The sequence below is a fragment of the Sapajus apella genome, unplaced genomic scaffold, assembly GCF_009761245.1.
Source record: "Sapajus apella isolate SASKATOON/1434 unplaced genomic scaffold, GSC_monkey_1.0 scaffold1, whole genome shotgun sequence".
Classification (NCBI taxonomy): Eukaryota; Metazoa; Chordata; class Mammalia; order Primates; family Cebidae; genus Sapajus; species Sapajus apella.
The window spans coordinates 7,684,471-7,711,069 of record NW_022436941.1 but is presented as its reverse complement, the minus strand read 5'-3'; the positions used below and the strand labels follow the sequence as shown (position 1 = coordinate 7,711,069).

Sequence of the window (26,599 nt, the reverse complement as noted above, 5' to 3'; positions counted from 1 at the left end):
GGGAGGCTGGTAAGGATCTGGGCCAGGTGGTGGTTGACTGTGCGGCTGGGGCAGAGGGCTTTTAGCTTTAGGAGAGAGTGATGGTGGGTGAGGTGGTTGACTGGTAAGTGAGTGGAGGAGGAGGGTGGCCTGGTTTCTGTGGCTAAATGAGGGCTCTCATGTGCGATGAGTACAATCAGAGGGATCTGAGTTTTTTTTTGTTTGTTTTTTGTTTTTTGAAACAGAGTCTTGCTTTGTCGCCCAGGCTGGAGTGCAGTGGTGTGATCTTGGCTCACTGCAACCTCCACCTCCCAGGTTCAAGGGATTCTCCTGCCTCAGCCTCCCAAGTAGCTGGGATTACAGGTGTGAGCCATGATGCCTGGCTAATTTTTGTATTTGTAGTAGAGATGGGTTTTGCCATGTTGACCAGGCTGGTCTTGAACTCCTGAGCTCAAGTGATCTGCCTGCTTCAGTCTCCCAAAGTGCTGGGATTACAAGCATGAGAGACCAAGCCCGGCTGTGATCTGCTTTTTAGAAAAAACATGGTTTTATACCTTAAGAAAGTCATGGGCTATGTTTAGAGTGGAGATTCCAGGAGCCATGAGCAGAATAATCAGTTTGGGAAATGTCTCCACAGCCCTCCTCCTCCAATGCTTGGCCCTCAAGGAACAGGGAGTTGAGGGTGAAGGAGAAGGACTGGGTGGGTTTGCAGGAAGAGCGGCTTTTGTGAGGATGCAGGTGGTTTGGGGTGAGGGCAGGACTAGGGGGGTTCAACCAGTCGAATGTCTCACATTCTGTTGTAAAATAGCTTTGGGGTTGAACTGTCCCTGGAAGCATTTGCCCGCATTTACGATAGCAGTGATCAAGGAAGTTCCCAGACAATGCGTGACCTCACCTTTTCTCTGAAGCAAGTGGGAAAGAAGAATACACCCATCCCGCTGGCAGAGGATACAGCCCAGCAGGGTCAGGGCCCTATCGCAGGGCTGCTGTTCTTAGGAAGGACATGTGGGTAAGACGGCGGTGGCTCACACATGTAATCCCAGTACTTTGGGAGGCAGAGGTGGTTGGATCACTTGAGGTCAGGAGTTCAAGACCAGCCTGGCCAACATAGTAAAACCCTATCTACTAAAAATGCAAAAATTAGCTGAGAGTCATGGTGCACACCTGTATCCCAGTTTCTCACAGGCTGAGGCATGAGAATTGTTTGAACTTGGGAGGTGGAGGTTATGGTAAGCTGAGATTGCGCCACTGAACTCCAGCCTAGGTGACAGAGCAAGACTCCATCTCAAAAAAAAAAAAAAAAAGGACACACAGATGCTGCTTTTCCAGGCCAGTCACTTGTGTGTCTTCTGCTTAGCATGCTCTCTGTTCCTAGTGGACCTACATGTGCTATCATTGGTCATTTTCTCCTTCTGATGAGAATGTGGATTGACATCCCTACCTCCCTTTCACACTGGGCCCTTGAGGGGACAAGCTGGGCAGTGTGTTAATGGTTTCTGTAGAGGCTGTGGGGATGTCCCCTTCATGCTGTTTTCTTGGGCCTTTTTAGAATTATTTTAGAGGCAGACCTCGTGGTGAGTAAACTTCCCTTTTTTCCCAGCCCTATTTGTGTTAAAATGGCCCAGTTTACACTTCACCAAAACCACGGAATCATGTGGACACTTTGTTAGGGCCCTTCCTGGGCCCTGGAGGTGGAGCTGCATGTTGGGATGGATGCACCTCTGCCCTGGACCTCAGAGGGCCAAGTGCAAGCGGCCCAGTGATCGTGAGTGCACTCAGGGCTGCTGTAACGGAGGACTCCAGCCTGGGAGGCTTAAACAGAGGACTTTGTTCTCTCTCCATTCTGGAGGCTGGAAGTCTAAGATCCAGAGGCCAGCAGGCTGGTTCCGTCTCAGGCCGTGAGAGAATCGGCTTCCGGTAGCCCAGGCATTCCTTGGTCATGGAGAGCCACCTCCCGTGTCTCTTCAGTAGTCTTCCCTCTGCAGGTCTCTGGGTCCAGACTTCCCCTTTTTATAAGGACGCCAGTCAGATTAGGGCCCACCCCAATGACTTCATTTTAACTTAACTCTAAAGACCTTAGTTCCAAGTAAGGGGATGTCCTGAGGTACTGGAGGCGAGCACCTCAACATACCTTTTCTAAGGGGACATAAACCATTACAGGCCCCTTTGCCTGTGGGTTTCTCGAGGACTTCCAGGGCACACATGCTCAGGCAGGGTCATGTTGGCTGAGGGTTTCCAGGATGGCCCTTGGAGCAGGGCCAGCAGCTGGCCTGCCCAGAAGGGCTCTGGGGTTGAGGAAGATGCCAAGGAACTGTTGTTGAGAATTGTCGGGGCAGCTCCACTTTCCCAGGCTCTTTGCTGTTCTCTCTACCTCCGTGCCCCGGACTTCCTCGATGGGCAGTTGTGTGAGGAGGCTTGAGACTGCGCAGAGCTGGTTGCATGACTGCCTTCCTGGAGTCTCCACCGTGGGAGTCCTGGGAACGTTTCGGAGAACCTGTATGCAAATCACATCCAAATATGCAGGAGCCCACCTTCCTACTTGGCCTGTACATACATGCCCAGAATCAGGGTGATCTGGGTTCTGGGGGGGGTGGTGAGGGGCCTGGCCTGCGGGTCCGGATTTGCATTGCTTGACATTCTGAAGGACATTCTGAAGGACATTCTGAAGTGTACATTCTGAAGGACAGGGTCTGGGGACCCCTCTACCTCTCCTCCCAGGCCCGGGATAGTTAGGGCTGAGCCCAGAGGGCCTGACCTCTGCTGCACGTCTGTCCTCTGCTGTGTGTCGTGCAAGGGACTGAATTTGGTTCTTTTCTGCATGTTGATCATAGGAGTTGAGTAAATTATGAGGACACCAACTCTAAAATGTAGCCTTGGCTTCAGAAACGCGGGACAAAATGGCAACAACTGAATTTCAGATGTAGATCTTGTCGCATTTAACGTTTATGAGTGGCAATAAAAGGGAAGGTTGGAATTGTATCTGCAGTTCTCAACCACGAGCCATAATTTTACACACTCAAACATCTGTTTTAAGATCATGGAAGAGAGTGTTGGGTAATTGGCTCCCTTTTGTCCTGGGCCCATCAGTTAGGCCCCATCAACTTTATTATAAATTCTCAGGGATTTATTAGTAAACAACATTTGGGGAGCTGGATGCTGCTGCACTGTAGCCAGGGAGCTTGAGGTGTCTGAGTTTGGACCTGTGCATCCATGCTTTCCTGGGCAGTCAAGAGCTTCTAGCCCGGGGAACCTCTACTTTGCAAGAGGCCCCTGGGGCAGGAGGGAGAGGGAGAGAAGCTAGAAGGAGCAGCTTCCCGGGAAGGAGGCGCTGAGGGTTTGTTCCCACAGCCTGACCCACCCTGGGGGTCCGTCTTGGGAGACTTGGGTGCGGAGGTGTCCGGTGGGCAGAGGTGGAAGGCTTTGGAATGGGATAGGCCTGGCCTCATCCTGGCTTCACCAGGTGTGCTGGGTGATGATGTTTTCTGTGCCTCAGCTTCTGCATCTGTAAAAATGGAGGCAATAATACTCCTTTTTCCCGAGGTGATTGTGGAGATGAACAAGAACATGTGTGAGGGCTCAGCACTGTCTGGGCACATGGAGAGACCTGGCAAGAGGGTATGAGCACCAGGGAAGTGAAAGCAGAGGGCTGTCTGCAGGAGCACTGGGGGGTCCTGGGGTGGACAGAGCTGCTTCACCCACAGCGCCAATGGCTTCCAGGTGTGGGAAGTTGCTGGTTGCACCTCCATGTCAGGGCTGGGAGATTGGGTGGTGTCCCTGCACTGCCTGGCCCCTGCTAGCTCTGCAGGCCTCGTTCTAGCCCTTAGGTGGTCCCGGTGCATCCCCAGCCCATGGCCCGACCCCTGGTCCACCTGCCTCCCCACCACCCTGCCTCCCCACCACCCTGCCTCCACTCCTTCAGGGGTGCTGAGCAAAGCCTGGCGTTGGCTGCGGTTGGCTGCAGGGGACTCCCAGGGGTGGGTGGTCCTCCTTAAGGAGGGCTGGGGGTGGGGTCTGGCCCAGCTTACTTTCTTATTTGTATGGTGGGGCACTCACAGGACAGGAGGATAATGGGAAACCAATTGGTCTGCAGGCCTGAGCTTCAGGGTTTGGGTGGAGGGATTGCCTGGCTTGGGGCCTCTCTTTTGGGTTTACTGGCCTTGGCACCTCCTGGCTGGCTGGCTGGCCGGCCAGCCTGGAAGAGCTGAAGCTGGAGCAATTTCTCTGGGTGGCACATGTCCCTGGATGGTTGCTCTCAGCCTGGAACAGACACAGGCTCAGCTTTCCTATTCATGACCAAAAGCTCCAAACTGGCCTCCCTGGGTGGGGTGATGAGGAACCCGAGTCTGCCCCAGAGCACCTGAGGGTAATGGAATCCCAGCAACAAACACGCAGCCTGGCTCTGTAGCTCGGACAGCCCTGAGCCTGAATCCCCACTCCCCTGTGACCCAGCCCTGGAGCCTCTAATTCACCTCTCTAAACCTCAGCGTCTTCATTTGTGAACTGGGGTGTAATAACAGAATCCACCTGTGACGATTAAACAAGATAATGTGTGGCAAATGCTTAGTGCCACACCTGGCACCTACTAAACACTAAATCAGTGTTAGCTGTTCCTGTTCATCAGGTTAAATGAGGCGTTGGCATTCAGTGGGAGATAAACCTCATCTGGGCTTGTTGGTGAGGCATAAAGAACACAGCCTCTTGAGTCATGTAGGGCCTGGTGCAAATCCTGCCTCTTCCATCTGTGTGACCTTGGGGTCCTGGGGTTCTGTGTCCTCGCGTAAGAATATGACCTAGCTCATAGGGTTATTGTGAAGATTAAATGAAACAGTATCTTACTCAGTAAATGTAAGTTTTGTTGCCATTAATAGTATCACTCACATTCAGGGGAACATGTTTGTTTTTTGAGCCTTCTTCTCCACCCCCACAGGCTCAGCTATGTGGCTGGGGGGTGGGGTGGGGAGGTGGGGGCCGATCCTGTCAGTGTTGGGTGTAAGAGCTGAGGATCCCCCGATACCAAAAAATTCACCCACAGTTTCCCTGGTATCAGCATGTATCCATGTATCCCTTCACCCCAACTCCAAACTGCCCAGGGAAGCCTTGAGCCTCAAGGCAAGCCAGAAGCTGGTGTAATTCGCATTCGGGTCCTTGCAGGTCCAGGAGGGAAAAGACTTTTTTTTTTTTTTTCCCCCTCCAAATAGGAAATTAGTGGCAGGAGAGGCCAGCTTGGCAGAGAGCTTGTGCCATGTTGTCTGCCAACTGGATTCAGACGCATCCTCACTGGCAGCTGGAGCTCTGGTCTCACCCAAGACATAAACCTATGTGTCCCACCCATCACCCCAGGGTGAGCACAGCACTGCCCTTGGCCTTTGGGCACCCCTGGGAGTGACTGCCCTGAAAGGTGCCAGCTTCTTCCTGTTAGAGCCAGGGAAGTGCACCAGGCCTCTGTCTCCCACCAGCAATAAGATTTTGTCTTGCCTGATCTCAAAGGCCCTGGGAAAGGCTGGGTTCCCACCAGTAGGTGGGGAACAGTGACTCAACCCCCCTTCCACCCGAGTGAATCAGAGCATGCTCCCCAGTGGCTTCTTGTGCACTTTGGATCTGACCCTCCCTCTTCACCAAGGAGATCTGGGTCTGGCTTCACCGGACCCCTGCCTTCCTCCTCCCTTGGAGCCTGCCTTTTGTTCCTTGAACGTGCCTGCTTGATTCTGAGTCAGGGCTTTGTGTAGCTGTTTCCACTGCCTGGAGGGCTCCCCACAGACACTCCCATGCCTCCCTTCCTCACTTCCTTCAGGTCTCTGCTTCTCCCCAGAGAGGCCTTCCTTGATGACCCTCTGTAAGAGTGGCCTCACCAGTGGCTCTTTTCTATCACCTCATTTCTTTCAGAGGTCTTATCACAAAAGGCGCAGAGTGAGGGGATTGAGAGAAAGGTCCCAGACCTAGACACACCTGGGTGTCTGTTCTTGATCTCCTTGTTGACTGGCTGTGTGACCTGGGACAGGTTACTCACTCCCTCTGCGCCTTGGTGTAATGTGGAGATAATAACAGGACTTTCCCTTAAAGGACTAGATGAGTTGATGCACGTAAAATGCCAAGAGTCCGTGTTCAGGGAGCAAGAGCAAGTATCGCCGCCTATGCTTCATTACTGGTATTGCAGCTGCCGGACTGTAAGTTCCAGGAGGACCCACATCTAACCTGCTCATCCCTCTACTCCAGGATATCAAGGGCACTCAGTAAATGCTACTGAATAAACCAATGGTGCCAAGTTGATCACAGTGACCAGCAGAGCCTGGTCTCAGGTGTAGAGAAGCTTGTTCTGGGGCCTAAACTTTGTTCATGCCACACTGACAGCCCTAGGTCAAAACATTTCAAACTGTTTTAACTCAAATCCTCTGCTTCAATTTAATGCCTTCCCTCAGGAACACAATTTATAAAACAAAAGGGTGTCCCTCCTGCCCACTCAGGCTTGGCACCGAGCTCTGCTGCAGCAGAAGTGTCTTGGTCACGGTAGTGGAGGTGCAATGGGGCAGGGGGCAGAAGTCAGCCTGACCTTCCCTTGCCCTTCACAAAGGCTAACTATCATAGCAGGAGATGCCCCTGGTGTGCAGGTGGGAAGTGCTGGGGACTGTTGACTCATCTGCCCTGCCCTCTGCTGCTCGGATTCCCACAGGGGTCTGGACAATGGCCTGGGCTTTCCCCTGGTGTCCACTGCAGCCCAGCCTGGTGCTCTGGCCCTGGGAGATGAGTAGAGAGGGGACCTTGGGGCAAGGATGGTAGGTGCTTTGGAAAATGGACCCGTGGCCGGTTTTCCTGAGGGGCAAATGGGAGAAGGAGCCGGTAGCACGGCCCTCAGGGTGTGCCTGGCCCATAAGGGGAGAATACTCAGAGGTGCTGGCATCTGCCTCCTGAGCGGTAGGGAGAGAGCTGGCTGAGCCCACTTTGGCTGCCTCGTCCAGGGCAGTTCATGTGACGTTTGAGAGATTCAGTCTTGTGTGGAAACAGACATTCTGTCTTATTATCTCCTCCTCCCTCCATCTGCTATACTTTCAGGCCTGCAGCAGCACCAAAACCTGAGATTCCACAGTTCAGGAACCATCTGACTAGGTGGGCTGGAGTCTCCCCTCCTGGCAGCACCCCTGCCCGTCACAAGTGGCACTCCTGAAGCCCCCTAGTGCCACTTGTGACGGGCTGCACCCCTCTTCTTTTCCCCCTTCTAGGAGGGGACACTCCACAATACTCTGCTTCTTCCTAAGAATTCCCTCTTTAAGAAGGTAAGAGGCCTACAAGCCCAGATTGCCAGCTCTGGAGTGACTTGACTGTGGAGGTGGATGCCCCCAGATCTCAGGACCTCACCAAGATCATGGCAGACATCTGGGCCCAAAATGACGAGATGGCTTGGAAGAACCAAGAGGGGCTGGACAAGTACTAGGTCTCAGAAGATTGAGGAGAGCATCACAGTGGTCTCCACAGTCTGCTGAGGTTGGAGCTGCTGAGATGATGCTCACGGAGCTGAGATGTACAGTCCAATCCTTGGAAATCAACAGGAACTCCATGAAAAATCTGAAGGCCAGCTTGGAGGACAGCCTGAGGGAGGCAGAGGCCCACAATGCCCTGCAGATGGAGCAGCACAACGGGATCCTGCTATACCTGGAGTCAGAGCTAGGACAGCTCTGGGCAGAGGGACAGCGACAGGCCCAGGAGTATAAGAGCCTACTGAACATCAAGGTCAAGCTGGAGGTGGAGATCACCACCTTCCAACCCCTGCTGGAAGATGGCAAAGACTTCAGTCTCAGTGATGCCCTGGACAGCAGCAATTCCATGCAAACCATCCAAAAGACCACCACTCACTGGACAGTAGACGGCAAAGTGGTGTCTGAAACCAACACCACGAAAGTTCTGAGACATTCAGCCAGCAGAAGCAGGGTACCCTTTGGGGAGCAGAGGCCAATAAAAAGTTCAGATGTTTAAAAAAAAGAATTCCCTCTTTATAACATAAGTGTTAAAAGGCTGGAGAGTGCCTCCTCCAGGCAGGAGGGTGACAGGGTGGATGGGCGAAGGGCCGACCTGGCCACGTCTTAGTGCATTCTGCTCAGGTGGCCTAGGTGCTCTTTTTAGAGTGGGACTTTCCTCCCAGTATCCTGAGTTTCAGGGTTCAGCCCAAATTCCAAATCAGGAAAATCCCATCTACCATCATTGGCTCTGTTCACCAGGAGATCAAGCTGGCTAAGTAACAGTTCATTGCAGGGGAGGGGCCTCCCCCCACCGCCCCGCTTCCTCTTTCCACTTCTGTCCTCTCCCCGTCTTCCTATCTCCCCACCTGGCTGGAGCATCAGGGCATGCAACTATTAGAACACTCCGTTCACTCCGCAAACACGTACTCACTGCCTGCTGTGAACAAGACTCCCATTTCGCTTCTTTAGCTTGAGGCCCAGTGGCAGAGGGTTTGGGGAGAGCTGCCTTACGAGCACGGGGGAGTGAAGCTCAGGCCTCACCCTTCCCTGTCTCTTCTCCCCCATTCTGAACTCGGTGTCCGTAAGACTTAGGGGCTGCTGGCCCCCATCCAAGCCTCCTCATTACTAATGGGACTGCAGCTTCATTTGTTTGATTTATGTTTAATATTCTACTGGTTTATACCTTTTCTCAGCAGTTTAATAATGATCCATAAACCTGTCTCCCTGGACTTAGATTTGGAAGGCCTGTGTCTCTTGGGGCCATTTTGATTTTACAAAATGTTTAACGTAACCTGGGATCTAAAGTCTGTCCTGGCTCAACATATTCGCCCCTGCTCCCTGCTGCTCAGCTCCCTCAGGAGCCAGTGTCCAGCGTGCTTTCCCCCTACATTTTGTGATTCCCTTGTATGTTCATGGTCAGGCTGAGTTGGGGACCATGGCAGTATCCCAGTTGTGTTATTTTCCCTTGCTCCAGATTCTTTTATTTATTTATTTTTTTTTTTGAGAAGGAAATTAACAAGTATTTTTATTTTATTTTTTTGCAGTGTCTTCCTCATGGCAATTCTGTCTGCTGGGTCCTGGCAGTTCCCCTGGGCCTTGCCGACTCTGGCTAGGCCCTCCCTCCGGTTCTGAAGGTCACTGTCATCTCTCCCTAGAGCCGCTTTCTAGAGTACTTCAGGTTCACCCATGTGGTCCTGAGCTCATGCAGAAGAAGAAAGAAGGTACCTCTTCCTTATTTGCATTTGATTCAACTGTGGAGTCCTGCAGCCAGGCTTTTGGGGGTCATTTGGCACTGCAGGTTTCAATTGCTAGCTCTGTCCTTTCTTGCACCTGGGTTGAATAACCAGGAACAGAGCTGGGCATGCCTCCTCTCTTACTGCTGGGTTTGTCTCTGGGTCTGCTTCATCGTGCCTGGCCCTTTTTCTCTCAGGACAAGTCCTCTCCTGGGAGAGGCCTCAATGTCTCAGCAAGTGGATACCTGGGGGCCATTCATTCTAGGCTGTGAAGCCTGCCATTCATGAGCCCAGCCAGGCTCACCCAGAAGCATCTCTCCATACGCTTTAGGCTTTGGGAGGTTGTTTAGGGATAATATTTTTCTCTGAAGAATGTTGAGGGCCCTGAAGATGAGGGCTGCATGTATGGATGGGGAGAGGTAAGGGAAGATGGAGCTGCCTACAGGTAGGTAGGTGGTTCTGGTTTGGTGGACCCCAGATTTCTTTTTTTTAATTGCATTTTAGGTTTTGGGGTACATGTGAAGAACATTGAAGATTGTTGCATAGGTACACACATGGCAGTGTGATTTGCTGCCTTCCTCCCCATCACCTATATCTGGCATTTCTCCCCATGCTATCTCTTCCCAACTCCCCACCCCCTGCTGTCCCTCCCCTATTTCCCCCTGACAGACCTCAGTGTATGATGCTCGCCTCCCTGTGTCCATGTGTTCTCGTTGTTCAACACCCACCTATGAGTGAGAAAATGCGGTGTTTGATTTTCTGTTCTTGTGTCAGTTTGCTGAGAATGATGGTTCCCAGGTTCATCCATGTCCCTACAAAGGACACAAACTCATCATTTTTGATGGCTGCATAATATTCCATGGTGTATATGTGCCACATTTTCCCTGTCCAGTCTATCATCGATGGGCATTTGGGTTGGTTCCAGGTCTTTGCTATTGTAAACAGTGCTGCAATGAACATTCGTGTGCATGTGTCCTTATAGTAGAACGATTTATAATCATTTGAATAGGACCCCAGATTTCTTAAGGAAATCCCTAATGCTAATTGTCCTAGGGTCCCTGGTGTTCCTCAGAGGGGCCTCCAGGGTGTGCCTGGGAGAGTGCTGGGATGTATGTCCCTAAGGATGTGGATAAATGGCCCTGAGCCATTGTATTCGGATTCTCCAGAAAGACAGAACTAGTAGGAGATAATGAAGAGAGACAGAAAGAAGAAAGAAATATGGGAGGGAATTTTTAGGGGGATTGGCTCACATGATTATGGAGGCTGACAAGTCCCCCTGCAGGCTGTCTGCAAGCTGGAGACCCTGGAATGCTGGTAGCTTGGCTCAGTACGAATCTGAGTCTCAGATCAGGGGAGCTGGTGGTGCTCCTCTAAGCCTGAGGCGCAAGGCCTGAGAAACTGGCAGGCCACTGGTGCAAGTCCCAGTCAGGAGACCAGAGAGACCAGCGTTCTGCTGTCCAAGGCCAGGAGAGGATGGATGTCCCAGCTCCAGTGGGGAGAGAGGCGAGCTCCTCTTTCCTCTGCCTTTTTGTTCTATCCAGGCCCTCAGCCATTTGGATGGTACCTGCCCACATTGGGTGAGGGCAGATCTTCCTTGTTGGGTCCATTGATTCAAATGCCAATCTCTTATGGAAACATCCTCACATATGTATCCAGAAATAATGCTTTACCATCTGAGTATCCCTTAATCAGTCAAGCAGATACATAAAATCAACCATCAGAGCCATTCAGTCTCACTCAAGGGAGGAATCAATGAGGGGCTGGTGTCAAGAGTCAGTCTCCAGCCATTGGGGGCTGACTTCTAGGCTGTCTTAGGGAGAGTATGTACCTCCTTTGAGAAAGGCTGCTTGGCCTATGACACTAGGACCCTGATCTTGCCCTTATTCATTATTTATTTATACAATAAGTTTTCACTAAAGGTGAATGATGAACAAAATAGATGCTAAAGTCCCTGGAGTGCCATAGGGACAGACACTGAATAATCACACATATGAAAGCATTGGTGTAAACTGACAGATGCTGTGAGGAGGAGAGCTTCCACCATGGGAAGGCATGTTTAGGCTGAGAACCTGAAAGATGACCTTGAGTTAATTGAGGAAGAAGGGTGCGGTGGGTATGTGGGTAGGGATGAGAAAGAACACCTACATCCAGGCACCAGGCTCAGCCAAGAGGACTTGGGGCGTCCTTTGGGGAACAGGAATGATGAGGCGGTTTGCTTATGCAGTGTGACCCTGTTCATTCCCACTCACCCTTTTGGGTGGCTTGTGGCTACTCTGGAAATGACACCCAGTGTTTTGCTTATGGGAAAAATCGTTAGTGTTCAGAGTAAGTTTTTTGGCAGGCCGAAGAGATCCTTTTTGCTTTGCTTTATTCATTGTTATGAATTGCAATTCAAGACAGCTTAATGGTGAAATTGTGATAAAATGGCAGAGAAAACATTTCTTTGGGTATTAGTTTTGTTTTAGTAAATTACAAAGTAGTGATTTAACTTGCCACCCTCAGGATTATTTCTGCCTCTCTGTGGGGTAATATAGTCAGTGATATCTACTACAGCCCTCATTTTCTAGAGAACGCAGATACATAATCTCCCAATATGCTCTTGAGCAAACTAAATTACCTGTGACATTTGATCTCTCCCATATGGAACCAAGCGCATGCCACTTGGAGTGTGAGGGTGTTTGTGGAGGATGCTAGAGATTCATGGGAATTCTGCAGCAAAGGAGACAGAGGATTAAAGATGGAAATTGGGTCCCAGTGGAGAGTCACTGGAAAGGGGTCCTTGCATGTATAAACCTGTGCAGAAGTTCCCCAATGGCATTGCTGCACCAAGGCTGGGAGGCAAATTTGGCTACATCCACGGGCACATGGGAGTCCAGAGAAATGCAAGGAGGCTGAGTCTCAGAGCAGGGAGCCCAGCCAGCCCTCTGGCGATGTAGGCTATTTGTGCATCACGAGCTTCCCAGCTGACTCTTTAGTATATGTGATGCCACAGTGAGCACATGGCTGTTTATTTTTTTAAATTTTTTTGAGACAGAGTCTTGCTCTGTCACCCAGGCTGGAGTGCAGTGGTGCGATCTTGGCTCACTGCAACCTCTGCCTTCTGGGTTCAAGTGATTCTCCTGCCTCTGCCTCCCAAGTATCTGGGAGTACAGGTGCCTGCCACCAAGCCCAGCTAATTTTTTATTATTAGTAGAGATGGGGTTTCACCATGTTGGCCAGGCTGGTCTCAAACTCCTGACCTCAGGTCATCTGCCCTCCTTGGCCTCCCGAAGTGCTGGGATTACAGGAATGAGCCACCGTGCCTGGCCACACATGGCTATTTAATACACATTTTCTGAGTCTCTACTATGTGCTTATTGGACACTACTGGGCAATAGGTTACACATCTGTCCTCTACAGAGCTCAGAGTGTGGAGGGGCACTGAGACTAGAGTCCCATCAAGTATGTTTTTCACAGGACAGAATGTGGGCCAGCAGCCATTCTGCCTGGGGCTCTCAGGGAACGCTTCATTGAGCTAAGGTCTGGCTGAGCCTTGAATGCTGTAAGAACTATTCCATGCAGAGAAGGGAAGGGAAGGAAGGGCAGTCCAGGGAGAAGGGACATCATGGCAAGGGTGCAGAGGTGTGAAGTCCTGCTGTTGTTGAAGGCAGTGGGCAGCTACAATTTCCAGAGGGTGCTTTTTGAGGGGGAGAGAGTGGGAGGAGGGTGGGACCAGATGGTGAGGGGTCTTGAATGATATCTCAGACTGGACTCCTCCTCATGGGCCTGGCCTTGGGGTGAAATGGTTTTGGGATTTTGGAGAAGCCCTTCTGAGACCTATCTCCTCAGCCTAATTCCCTATCTAGAGGGATGCCAATGGGAAAGAGAGGGAAGGGATACAGAGTGGGCAGTGGGTAACCTGGGGCCTCACCTACTGCATCACTTTTACTGATACCCTATGTGGCTTTGGGTAACTCACTCACCCCCTTTGAGCCTCAGTTTCCTCATCTCTAGAATGCCACAGTAACCCGAATCTTCCCGGCCCCCAGGCTGCTGGGAGGGCCCAGTGAAATCACCGGAGCCCCAGGTACACAAAATGGGGCAGTCTCTGTCCCAGGGATAGGTATCTCTGTGTTTTCTCTGCCTTCTTTGCTGGTCCTGGGGAAGAAAAGTTTGCCTGAGTGAGGAGCTCCACCTGAGCAGTGGTGAAGCTGGTGAAGAAGCAGGTTGGCTGGGTTGTGTCCTGGAGCCTTGTCACTGAGCGGCGCTAAGACCGCTTGGATGGTGCAGGAAGAGAGAGAAGGCTGCGGTGACAGAACAGCTCTTTCTGCATGTGGCTGGGACAGATGACCTTGAGGGGCTTCTAGGGAGGGGGATAGCCTTCTGCGGGGCCAAGTTCAGCACACAGAGTGTGGCTACAATGCTTGGAGGAGGCCAGCCTGGCAATTGTGGGGCCTGGGCTTTGCTGAGAGGGGTGTGCAAATTTGGGGCTAGACCTCAGTTGCTCAGAACAGTGGAGGAGTGCTTGTGAGTCACTTTCAGTACCCTTTGCTCTCCTTGCCAGGGTGCTTGGCTGTTCCTCTGGCTAGCTGCCAAGAAAATAGTTTAGCAAATGTCAATTTGAAAAGGTCCCAAATGGTTAGAGTGGCCTCACGTCTTGGTCTGGACTTAATGGTGGTAGGGTCTAGAGCTGTGCTGGCTGGCATGGCAGGCATTAGCCACATGTGGCTACTGAGCATGTGAAGTGTGCCTGGGCTGAATTAAGATGTGCTGTAAGCATAAAGATACACACTGGATTTTGATGACTTTGTACAAAAAACATAAGCTGAGTACATGGTGAAATAATAGTTTAGATATATTGGGTTGAGTGAAGTGAAATATACAGTATGATAGGCTGGGTGTGGTGGCTCATGCCTGTAATCCCAAATTTGGGAGGCCAAAGGCAGGTGGATCACAAGGTCAGGAGTTTGAGACCAGCCTGACCAACATGGTGAAACCCCGTCTCTTCAAAAATACAAAAATTAGCTGGGCATGGTGACGTGCATCTATAATCCCAGCTACTCAGGAGTCTGAGGCAGGAGAATTGCTTGCACCCAGGAGGTGGAGATTGCAGTGAGCCGAGATCACACCATTGTACTCCAGCCTGGGTGACAGCGAAACTCCATCGTGCGCAGGCACACACACACACACACACACACACACACACACACACACACACAAAGTATTATAATTTCACCTGTTTCTTTTTACTTTTTAACATGGCTACTAGAAAATTTAAATTAAATGTGATTTGCACTATATTTCTATTGGACAGTGCTGGTGTAGAGGCTGAAGGGAAGAAGCATCATAGATAAAGAGCTCTTTGCACCTCCAAAGAGGACTTCCTCCTGCCTAGACTGGGCACGTGAGTGGCAGCTGCTCTGGGAGGCTGGGCACTCAGTTCATGGCAGTCCTACATGGGTGGTTGTTCCCTTCTCCTGCTTTCTGAACCTGCTAGGAAACAGTCTCTGGGCCAGGCAGTGATGGGGCTGGGACGGCCAGAAAGTGTTGAGGATCCCAGACAGCATATTCAGGCCTATAGAGAGGAGGTTACTGCATGGCCTTTATTCATAAAGGCTCCTATTCATTAGACAGAGGTCCCTCTGGATGGGGAGCAGCTCATATTTATTCCTATGCCCACAAAACCTGGCACAGATCCTGCATACAGTAGGCTGACTGGAAGGATAGGTGGACAGGTGGCAGGTTGGCTTTTTAAGGACACAAATGAAACACAGAGACTAAAGACAGTGCAGCTGGATGAATGGTGGCTGGATGAGGCTCAGAGAGATGGACAGATGGATGGCTGGGTGAAAAGTAAATGAATGAAAGGGTGGATGGAGATAGAAGATGATGAATCTGGGGGTGGATAGATGAAAGGAAAATGAATGGATGGATAGATGGATAAATAGATGGAATGAATAAAAGGAAGATGGATGATTAGGCAGATAGATAATTGAATGGGGGCGTTGATGGAGGATAGAAAAAGAATTGAATGAAGGGGCTTATCCCAACACAAGCATTGGTCAAGGTTTGCTGAGGACATTACCTCTTCTGCTCAGCATGCAGCACAATTCGCTAACTATGTTTTGCCTAGACATGTCTGGAGCTTCTCCAGGCTTTCGCTGGATTCTCTGGAGAGCTCATATTGCTATGGCTGTGCTAATCAAGTCTCTCCCCCTAATTAGAACTGTCAGCTCCCTGGTGGGCCACCTCTGTCATTTCGGGGGTTGGGGAGCAGGCTGGCAGGCTGGGACATGTGTATGAGGGTGCAGATGATGTGTTTGTTAGACTGTGCAGGGAATTCTTTATGACAATCATTGTTTTATACAAACATCATAGGATTTTCCAAATAATCCAGGACTCAAGAGTGTGAGAGAGGAAGAGAGAAGAGAAAAGTGAATCTCAGGATTCTGAAGTAACGGAATAAGGGCGAAAAGATAGAGTTTCTTTCTACAACCCTATTCCTGACATTTGTTGGGGTACAGTAACTGCCTTCACATGTGCAGACATGGCCATGACCTTCCAGAAAGTCCTTTCTCTGATAGCCTGTTCTCCTTTTTCAGCAGTCCTAGAAGGCCACATGGAAAGCCCATCTCCTTAGGAGAAAATGAGTCTCAGAAGAAAGTACTGCCTGGCATTTCTGGATTTGAGTTGTTTCTTTGGCGGTGGCAGGAGTGGGTGCTGGATGGGAAGCTCTTAGCCTCTTTAGTGACAGGTCTTGACAGCACAGAGGGGAGAACTGTCATTCATTGTCAGCTTGCCAGGCTGCATCACTGCCCAGGACGGTGGGAGGGGACACCTGAATTTTCTGCATCAGCGAAGGCTTTAATCATTGTGATCAGCAGTCAACTCATCACCATTAATTGAATTACATTTCAAACAAGCTTCCTGGAGAGGTTCCACTGCAAATGGTGCAGAAGGATGATGGCTGGGGCCCTTTGGCACACCACAGCTTGTTCTGCATGCTGGGGAGTAGTCTGAATGTGTAGTTGCCAGCAGTATTTTTCTCAGGAGATGTCCAAACCTTTATCTAGCTCCCTTTCCTCTTATTTTTGGGATTACAATCACCAAATCTCATCCTTAATACTCTAAGAGGACACAAATCACTTTCCCCACTGTATAATCGAAAGAAAACTAGACCTCCTTTTATTAAGACAATCTCAGTACAATTAAGCATCCAAAGGAAATGCACGCAGCACCAGAAGCCTTTCGAGGGTCATGAACAGCGTTGCCGAAGGTTTCCTTAGGGGAATTGCCAATGGGGAGCTAGTCGGCAAATTTCCTAAATGTTCTCTCTTACCCATTTATCTTCTTGATGCCTGGATTTTCTAGCAGCTGCTCAGCTCTCTGCTTTCTTTTCAAAATGCTCAGTCTCTGGGCTGGCTTTCTTCTCTCTGGCTCTGGCCGAGACCTTTTAAACAACTCCCAGCTCCAAAGTTTTGTTTTCCTTCCAGCAAAGGCAAGTTATTCTTATACAGATGATTTAGACTCTGGCTCATTCCTGCTCTCCTCTTTGGGTTTCTCAGTCTGATCGGTCTGATGAAGGGAACCCGCCAAGCTGGTTTGACCAAACATGCCTGGGATAATTCTAGCTTGGCAGTGCAGGATGAGCTATGAGGGGCAGCCTCTGGAAAGTGAAGGCTGAGATGGAGAGAAGTCAGGGATGCTGAGTGCTCCTAGCATCCTGAGATTTCACCTTTAGAAATGTGTTAGAAAAATTGTCCTTGAGTAATAGAAACCCACTCAAACTAGTTTATGGCAAAAAATTATTACAAAGACATAGGAGTTGGTTTCAGAGCCTAAGACCAGGAAGGAAGCTGGAACTCGGGAATGGGCTTAGACTAGAACCTGGAAAGTTGTCAGTTTCCTCGCTCCTTTCCTTGCTCTCTCCCTTGCTCCCTCCCTCTCCTCCCTTTGTTTCTTTTTCTGTCTCCCTCCCCCTCTTCCCGTTCCTCTCTTCTCTCTCCTCCCTTCTTTGTCCTCTGTAGACCAGCCTTCTCTGGCCGTGAGGGGGAAGGTGGCCACTCCACACTCTTTGAGCTCTACTTGGCTGTCAGTTCCAGTCACACGAGGAAGTTAATAACTGAGTCTACCTGGAGAAGATTCTCACTGACCCACCTTGGGACAGGTAATCTTCCCAGGTGACAGGTACTGTCAACTCTGGCCAGGGAGATGTGCTTCTGAGGTGCACACATGGCTGCTGTGACCCACACTTGTGGTGTGGGAAGGCAGTTCTCAGGAAGACAGGATGACCCATGGGCTGGATGAGTCATTCCTCTAAGGTGTTTCCCACAGGAGGCATTTACGTGACAAATATGAGGAATATGTCGCCCAAGTGGGGGAAGTGCTTATCAGGCTCCTGTTGCTATTAATGTGGCTAATCAGACTACATATGATTTTGCACTATTGTCTGAGCAGTTTTCCATGTTATTGCAAACATTTTATAATAGAGACTTCAAGTGGCTTTATTACAAATTACTTAATAAGTATCTCATTGTGGGACACGTTTTAATTTTGTTTCCACCATTACAGGTAAAACAGCAGTAGTCATCTTTATGTATAGGCCTCTATCTAGGTTTTGGATTATTTTCTTTGAAATAGATTGCTGGAGGTGGAATTATAGGTTAGGGTTTTTATTTGCAAATGAACGAATCCACTTTCTCTAGATGCAGATGTTTAAGGAGAAAGGAGTCTTTATAGAAGATACTTAGCCACTTTGGGGGATGGAGTGGTTGTGCAAAGAACCAGGTTGGTTTATGACAGCCAGGAATGATATTGCTAAGATCAGCGCTCTGCCCGTTATGGGACTTTCCAGTGAAATATCGCTGCTGCTGTGGCCTGCCTGACACAAATGACCCCAGGGCTGGTCTTCAGAAGCTCTGCCACAGATTCTCTGAAAGGACCAGTTTTCTCCCACAGTGTACTACCAGAAGACTGAGCTGCTTGCACGTGGCTGTTTGTTCATGTCCCACTTCCATCCAAGGATGGGTCTGATTGGCAGAACCTGGGACACCTGTCCTCAGTGTAGAATAAGGATGTCTGATAAATGGGCTTTGGCTTTGTAGTACAGGAAGGTAGGACTCATCACACTGCTGAAATATCAAGGGGTTATTAAAAAGATGCCAGTTGTCTATGAATGGTGGATACTTACCGTGTGTTCAGAGGTAGGTAAGTTCAGAGGAAAAACTATACAGGCTGGAGCCAGGGCTCAGTGATATTGTTAAAAGCTCAGGTGCTTTCTGTCTTCCAGTGCATTGACGGTGTGTCCCGTCATGGCCCAAAACAGCTGCCATAGTGCCAAGTATCACATTCTTGTTTGTAGAATCCCAAGGAGGAAAGGAAGTTTTAGGAACAAAGGGGATTTATTCTTAGAAGCTCTCCCTTTCCAGGAATCAAAGTCTCCAACAGGGCCAGGCACGGTGGCTCATGCCTGTAATCCCAGCACTTTGGGACGCTGAGGCAAGAGGATTGAGACCAGCCTGAGCAACATGGTGAAACCCCGTCTCTACTAAAAAAAAAAAAAAAAATACAAAGATTAGCTGGATGTGGTGGTGTGGACCTGTAATCCCAGCTACTCAGGAGGTTGAGGCAGGAGAATTGCTTGAATCCAGGGAGGTGGAGGTTGCAGGGAGCCGAGATTATACCACTGCACTCCAGCCTGGGTGACGGAGCGAGACTCTGTCTCAAGAAAAAACAACAACAACAAAAAGCAACTCTCAGACTTTCCTGTAATGGTCTAAGTCAAGTACCCCCTCCTAAACCTATCTCTGGCAAAGATGATAGGACTACCCTGGTTGCATCAAGGCTGGGGAACATTGCCACCCAGGCTGGAGTGCAGTGGTGTGATCATAGGTCACTGCAACCTCAAACTCCTCAAGCAATTCCTCTGCTTCAGCCTCCCAAGTAGCTGGGAACACAGGCACATGTCATCATGTCTGGCTATTTTTAATTTCAATTTTTATAGAGATGAGTTTTCCCCTATGTTGCCTAGGCTGATCTCCGACATTTGGGCTGAAGTGACCCTCCCACCTTGGCCTCCCAAAGTGTTGGGATTACGGGTATAAGCCGCCATGCCCGGCTTCAGATGTTAGGTTCTATTAGTAGGAACGAGCAGCCTTTGGGAAAGTAGTAGTGCCTGCCACTAGGGGTATTAACTTTTTTTTTGTATGAACGTTTTAAGACTCTTGATGCATGTTGCCAAATTATCTCCAAAATGGCTGTACCAGCTTAAATTCTTATGAACAGCATATGAGTCTATATGTTTTACCACATCCTTGCTGGCTAGTTTCACGTATTTATTTAGAGCCATGGTACTGAACTCTATTCTTAGTAGCTCTGATAGTTTTTTTAGATTAAATGATCTTGAATTTTATAGGAATACAATCTTACTATGAATGCCTAAGTGGAAATGATTTTAGTCTCATTTTTAATGGTTATATTTTTAAGTATTATTTTTATCTTATTGTATTGATCAGGCCTTTCTGAACAGTGTTAGATAATAGTGGTGATGATGAATATCCTTGTCTTGTTCCTGATTCTAATGTCAAAACTACAGTGTTGTTTTGGTAGGTATGATGTGAGTTGTGTGTTTGAGATATGTCTTATTTTCTCAAATTAAGCTATTACTTATAAGATGAACCAACTTAACAGCTTTTAGAGGGTGGAATGGGGAGGGGATAGAAGCTACCTAATATTAACCTTACACATTGATTGAAAGATACTCTTATTGCAATGATGGTAAATGTAAAACACATGTACCTTAGAATAACTAAAGGCAAAATTATATATAAATATTTTTCCTTTCATAATTAAATACATACTCATTTGATGTAAGCAGTTTCCTCACAGATGAGAGTTTTCTTTTTTTTCCTGAGATGGAGTCTCACTGTGTGACCCAGGAACCTCTGCCTCCTGGGTTCGAGTGATTCTCCTGTCTCAGCCTTCTGAGCAGCTTAGATTAAAGGCATCTGCCACCATGTCCCGCTAATTTTGTATTTTTAGTAGAGATGGGGTTTCACCATGTTGGCCAGGCTGATCTTGAACTCCTGATCTCAGGTGATCTGCCCACATCAGCCTCCCAAAGTATTGGGATTATAGGCATGAGCCACTGCACCCGGCCAGATAAATTCTTTATATAGTATATACTTTACAATATTCAGCAAGTATCATTCTATTACCAGTTTTTAGCATTTTTATGAGAAATAGATGTTGAATTTAACAAGAGTCTAAGCATAAGGCTATCATTAGAAAGATTGATGTACTGATATGAATAATTTCCTAATGCTAAGCCATTTTTGCAATCCTGGGATAAACCCTACTTTATTGCTATGTATTATTCTTTTAATAGTCTGTTGAATTCTACTTCTGGTATTTTATTTAGGATTATTATAGCTATTTTCATAAGTAAAGAGGATCTTTTTTTTTTTTTTTTTTGTGGCCTATTCCTGTCAGATTGTGGTGTAACAGTTATGATCATTTCATCACATAAACTAGATTGCATCTCTTTTAATGTGGTAGAACAGTTTATGTGACAAAAATGAGCAGTTCTTGAAAGGAAATTCAACATCTGGACCTCCAGTCTTTTGTGGAAGTAAATATTTGGTAACTTCTTTAACTTTTTTCTTGATTGTTGGTCTTAAAAAGCCTGTAGGGTCAATTTTGAGAATTTATATTTTCCCACAAAAATTCATGTCATTGAGCTCTTCAAATTCATTAGCAAATAATAGTGAAGTGTCTTATAATTTTTAAGTCTCCCCTTTGTTTTATTTATTTATTTTAATTTTAATTTTATTTTATTTTGAGACAGAGTCTTGCTCTGTCACCCAGGCTGCAGTGCAGTGGTGTGATCTCAGTTCACTGCAACCTCTGCTCCTAGGTTCAAGTGATTCTCCTGCCTCAGCCTCCCGAGTAGCTAGGATTATAGGTGTGCGCCATGATGCCCAGCTAATTTTTGTATTTTTAGTAGAGACAGATTTCACCATGTTGGCCAGGCTGGTCTAACTCCTGGCCTCAAGTGATTCACCTGCCTCAGTCTCCCAAAGTGCTGGGATTACAGGCGTGAGCCACCATGCCCAGCCCTTGTTTCAAAAATATGATTATTTTTGAATTAATTTACTTAGCTCCTCTCTGTTATTATTGAGGTCACCTAATGTTTTCAACCCCATCAGTGTTAGGTTTTCTTTTCTTTGTCTTACAGGCAGTAAGAATTGGGCTCTGAGTTTGATCTGTGACTGTTTTGCTGCTGAGTTTCGGTGTTTCTGGGTTGTTCCGTGAGTAAATACTAAGGGACAACCGTCTTTGTTCTTTTACTCTCTGATGTTTCCTGAGCATCTAGAACACTTCCTGGCCACAGTAGGGATGCAATACTTATTCACTGGGCAAATGGAAAAATGACTGTGGGGAAACAGGTGAGAAGCTGCCAAAAGCCTCCTTTTCAGGGAAGCCCTCATAAGGGCAGAAGGAAGTAAGAGACAGGTCTTCTCCTGTCTACAAAGATGAACTTTTGCTACTGCCACTCCCTGCCTCACCCACCCACCACCACCAGCCACACAGTTCAAAGATAATTCTTTCTTGGAGCTGGTGGCGACTGCTGCACAGGACTGTCCCCTCCCCTCGGAGCTTCCTTCTCCCAGGCCTGAGCCCTCAGGGAAGTGAGGCCTCCTGATCACAGCGATGTGCAGGCAGGAGCATGAAGGTGGGGAGACAGGTGGGCTCCCGGGGATGGAGGGGACCGCTGGGGCAGGAGATGAGTCACTGGGGTGGGGGCTGGATGGAGGAGGTCTTGGGACAGGGGTTGAGGTAAGAAGACAGTTACTTTAGGTAAGGTTGAACTTCTGGTCTGGAAACCTCTGAGCTTGAGCCCAGGATACCTGGCCTGTGGCTGCTGACCATAAGGGTGACTGTATCAGACTCTGCCTTAGGAATGGGGGAGGCCCTGTGGGCTGGTCAGGAGGGGCCTGCTTTCACCTCATCTTCATCTGGAGTTGCCAGATAAAATACAGGATGCTCAGTTAAATTAGAATTTCACATAAATGATGAGCAATATTTCTTTAGTATGAGTTTGTCCCATGGATTTGGGACCTCTTGATTTACCCAGCTCTGAGGCAGGGAACTCCCAGGACCTGGGAGGTGCTTCTCACTGGGAAGGCAGGAAGGCACCGTACTGTACCCCATATCCCCCCCAACCCCAGCTGAGATATTCCCAGCAAAAGGGAAGTCTTTAGCAGCAAAAGAGCAATACCCCTCCTCCCTCGTCCACTCTTGCTTCTCAAATGGAAGTTTGAATGAAGCACACTCTCTACACCCTCCTCCTGGCCAGCTTCACGGGCTCTGCTGGACACAGAGCTAAGCGTGAAGAATGCTTACCTTCCAGCAAGCCACAGTCAGTCAGAGCAAGTGAGGCACAGGCCCCATAAATAGGAGTCTAGGCAGGCTGGTGGGCTTATGTAACCTGGGGGTGAGGGGCACAATCAGGATGGTGGGCTGGAAGGTGGGGTGGGGAGGAGGGGCAGGCAGGAGGCAACCAGAGGCCAAGGGCAGCAGCCTGAGGGTGTCGAGTGGGAGGTGCAAAGCAGGAAGGTTCTGAGCACCTGCTCCCAGGTACTTCCTTGGTGCTGTCTGCTGCTGGGTGCTCTGGAAAAGCTGAAGGACGAATTCTAACTTTCTGGGCTAGAAAGTAAGTGTCACAAAGGAGATAACCTCTAGGTATTGTCACAAAGTTTGTGTTACCCTCAGACTAGCCTCATTTATTTCTGGCAGAAGGTTAAAAATGATACAAATAATTTTTATGGACGTAATTATGTCCTCATTCCAAAATAATGTGGCACTGTTCCATAATTACTCAGAAATGATCATTGTGTGAACAGCTATTAATTAGTGAATAGCTTTGGAAAAAAGTTTCAATAGATTTGGGAAGCATTGTTAATAACCCATTATGATATGCCTGGGGGTCAAATCACCATGTCATGTCAAAGCATAGATTTATAGTTCCATTTTAAATCATTTCAAAATAATTAAGAATGTGCTTTGCATCTGACTGGGCAGAGTGGAGGCACAAAAACCATATATCTGCATTAGGAAGGGAATGCATCATTTCCGGCCAAAATGGAGATCAAAGCTCTTTCAACATCCATTTGGCAAGAGCATGCACATTTTATAGCTTCTCAAGAAATATTAGTGATTTTAGATAAATAGCATTCAGCTCTTCTTTCCATTTCCCCATGGCCTTCTTGCAAGCCAAGAGAGGAAAATTACAAATCATCAGGTACTTCTGACCTTGACTTAGAATTTCAGGAGGGAGTCCAGCCATATGCGCTCTTCCTGGCAGAGTGGGCATATTCTACATTACTCTTTGCTGCCTTCTAGAGTGGGTCTGGGGGAGGCAGCTCTGCTCTGTCCTCTGAGACACATTCTCTTTTTGGGGTAGGTGCTAGAACACTTTTAGCCCAGCAACCTTCCTGCCTCCCTGGAACTCTAGGGCACCTCTAGTCTTTTGGAGCCCCCTATCCTCCTGGACATCCTTGGAGTCCTTGTTGGGGAGGGGAAAGGAAGCTGTTTCTTACTGAGTGTCGATGTGCTCCTGGCTCTCTGCTGCACACTTCATGCACATGATGGCAGCCTTCACTGGAGCAGGTACTGTCATCTCCATGCGGCCAAGGAGGAGGTGGAAGCTCAGAGAGATGAGAGGAATCCTGCAAGCTTGGGAAGGAAGGCTACAGCTGGAGGGAATCTTTAGGTTCAATATGTCATATGCTCTCAGATGTTCAACTCCTCCCCTCCCCTCCCTTTTTGTTCTGTTTTTGAGACAGGGTCCGTTGTGTCACCCAGGCTGGGATGCAGTGGTGAACAAAGCTCACTGCAGCTTTGACCTCTGGGTCTTGAGTGATCCTCCCACCTCAGCCTCCTAAGTAGCTGGGACCACAAGCCTGTGCCACCACTCCCAGTAAGTTTTAAAATTGTTTGTAGAGACAGGGTTTTGCCTTATTACTCAGATTGGTATCCAATCCCGGGCTCAAGTGACCCTCCCGAGATGCTAGGATTACAGGTGGGAGTCACCACACCTGATCTGGCTCCCTTTGGTGACTTACCCATGACGAGGTCATCTAGCCCAGGCTTAAACGCTTCTTGTGAAGTGGTGCTCACTGCCGGTGACCTGTCCCATTCAGCATGATTAGAATATGCCTATTGTTTAAAGCAAAAATGCATATAAAGTAAAAGACGATGGCTTCTCCTGTGCCCCTGCTAATCCTGTTCCTCAGTGGAAATCACTGTCAGCAGTTGGGTGTGTCTCATTCAAAATATCTTCCAGGCCGGGCGCGGTGGCTCAAGCCTGTAATCCCAGCACTTTGGGAGGCCAAGGCGGGTGGATCACGAGGTCAAGAGATCGAGACCATCCTGGTCAACATGGTGAAACCCCGTCTCTACTAAAAATACAAAAAATTAGCTGGGCATGGTGGTGCGTGCCTGTAATCCCAGCTACTCAGGAGGCTGAGGCAGGAGAACTGCCTGAACCCAGGAGGCGGAGGTTGCGGTGAGCCGAGATCGCGCCATTGCACTCCAGCCTGGGTAACAAGAGCGAAACTCCGTCTCAAAAAAAAAAAAAAAAAAATCTTCCTATGCAATATATATGTACATTGAAAACATGTCAGTAGAATCATACATACTGCTTTCTGATGTGCTTTTTCACTCAATAAATTGTGGGTGTTCATTCAGATGTATGTATACACCTACATTACTCCATCTATTGCCTATTGATCCAGCTCTCGTCGACATTTCTTTCGTCTCTGTTTTATCTCTTTCTATTTATTTGTATAGTCAGTTCTGTCTTCCAAATATGATCTTCAAAATAGATCTTACCACTTCTCTCCCTGATCTGGACTATTATCATAGCCTCCTACCTGGAACCCCTGCTTCTGCCCTGGCCCTGCTCTACAGCCTGCTCTGAACCCAGCAGGTGCAGTGGGCCTTTCAAAATGCAAGTTGCATTATGTCACTTCTCTGCTCAAACCCTCTTATGGCTTCCCTCCCAACAAAGTTAAAGCTCAGCCCTCCCATGGCTTTGAGGCCTTCCACACCCCTGTCCTGCTGTCCTGCTCCACGTCTTTGGCTTCATCTCTCCGTTGTTTGCTCTGCTTCTGCTATGCTGGCCTCCTTGGTGGCCTTTGGACTTAGAAGGCCTGCTGCTGCCTCCAAGTCTTAGGAACTTACTATTCCTGCTGCCTGGAAAGTTCTTTCCAGAAAGCCAGGTGGCTCCCCTGCTTACTTCCTTTCAGGTTTTTGCTCACATGTCAGTGAAGGCCTTCCCTCACTATGTCTCTGTAGACTGATATGATTTCTTAAGGTGAGTTTAAAAAATCATCTACACATATACCCCAAGTCAAAGCCAGCATTATACTTACTGATGAAACAATAAAAGCATTCAAATTAAATGAGGAAAAAGACAAATATGTCTGATTGACTTATGTACCTGCACTGATGGTCTGAGAAGAAAGAGAAAGGACAAAGAAGGGTCTGGAGTGGTCAGTGACTGTCCAGTGTGGCAGTAGTCTAACAAGCTGGAAAGGGAGGGCATGGTCAGAGCATGATGTTTGAACTAATGATGTTGATGGGGGATTATTATTGGTGGATGACAAGGTCCAAAATGGGATGCTGAGTGGCCAAGATGGAGTGAACGAGGACACCGGAGGGAGCTGGGAATATGGTTTGGCTCTGTGTCCTCACCCAAATCTCATCTTGAATTGTACTCCCATAATTCCTACGTGTCATGGAGGGACCTGCTGAGAGATAAATGAATCATGGGAGTGGTTTCCCCCATACTGTTCTCATGGTAGTGAATAAGTCTCATGAGAAGTGATGGTTTTATCAGAGATTTCTGCCTTTGCATCTTCCTCATTCTCTCTGTGCTTGCTGCCATCCATGTAAGATGAGAATTGCTCATCCTTGCTTTCCACCGTGATTGTGAGGCTTCCCCAGCCACGTTGAACTGTAAGTTCAATGAAACCTTTTTTTTTTTTTTTTGTAAATTGCCCAGCCTTGGGTATGTTTTTTTCAGCAGCGCGAAAATGGACTAATATAGGTGGTAAAGGAAGTGAAGGTCAGGGTGTAGGTTAGGCCATCCATGTAGATGTTGGTTGCCTAGAGGAAGGAAGGACTGAGGGTGGAGGGAAGGTGGACACCAGGTGCCCAAGTCTCGGATGAGTTGCCCATCCTTGGACAACACAGTGAGGAGGGTCCTGGCAATGGGGAATTAATGAGGTAAGAGCAGAGAGGACAGGGATTCCACTTCCATCCCTGAGGGCCTTGGGGAGGAGCATCCACTGTGGAGAGCCAGGTTTCATTCAAGGCAGAGAAGGTGAAAAGGCTGGTGAGATGGAATGGTTTTGAGTAGAGGCTGGTGAGATGGAAGGGTTTTGAGTAGAGGCT

At 48.5% G+C, this 26,599-nt stretch overlaps 1 pseudogene; it reads left to right on the top strand.

The window, feature by feature from the left end:
- Nucleotides 1-6,053: 6,053 nt before the first annotated feature.
- The window catches only part of LOC116553259, a 42,149-nt pseudogene continuing 21,603 nt past the window's right edge, over nucleotides 6,054-26,599 (top strand).